The sequence below is a fragment of the Ascaphus truei genome, chromosome 1 (genome assembly GCF_040206685.1).
Source record: "Ascaphus truei isolate aAscTru1 chromosome 1, aAscTru1.hap1, whole genome shotgun sequence".
Classification (NCBI taxonomy): domain Eukaryota; kingdom Metazoa; phylum Chordata; class Amphibia; order Anura; family Ascaphidae; genus Ascaphus; species Ascaphus truei.
The window spans coordinates 138,092,755-138,093,158 of record NC_134483.1 but is presented as its reverse complement, the minus strand read 5'-3'; the positions used below and the strand labels follow the sequence as shown (position 1 = coordinate 138,093,158).

At 36.9% G+C, this 404-nt stretch overlaps 1 pseudogene; it reads right to left on the bottom strand.

Moving 5' to 3' along the window:
* The window catches only part of LOC142472423 (5S ribosomal RNA), a 119-nt pseudogene extending 41 nt beyond the window's left edge, over positions 1–78 (bottom strand).
* Between the last annotated feature and the right edge of the window lie 326 nt (positions 79–404).

The window sequence follows — 404 nt, the reverse complement described above, 5'->3', positions numbered from 1 at the left end:
GTACTAACCAGACCCAACCCTGCTAAGCTTCTGAAATCAGACAAGATCGGGCACATTCAGGGTGGTGTGGCCGTAGGCAAATTAAATACCAAATTATATTCCAAATAATATACAAAATAATATATCATTAATAACCGTTAGAATAATCATAGACTGGAGAAAGCAGAATCAGAGACAGAAAAAATGCCAGGACCTGATTCTGCTTTCTCCAGTCTATGATTATTCTAATGGTTATTAATGATATATTATTTGGTATATTATTTGGTATATAATTTGCCTACGGCCACACCACCCTGAATGTGCCCATAAATACTGCTTTATACTTTATCACACAAGGAGTGCGCCTGTTTTTTCTTCTTGTTTTCTGCAGATATCCTTGGGATTTGGTGATCCCTATATACGGG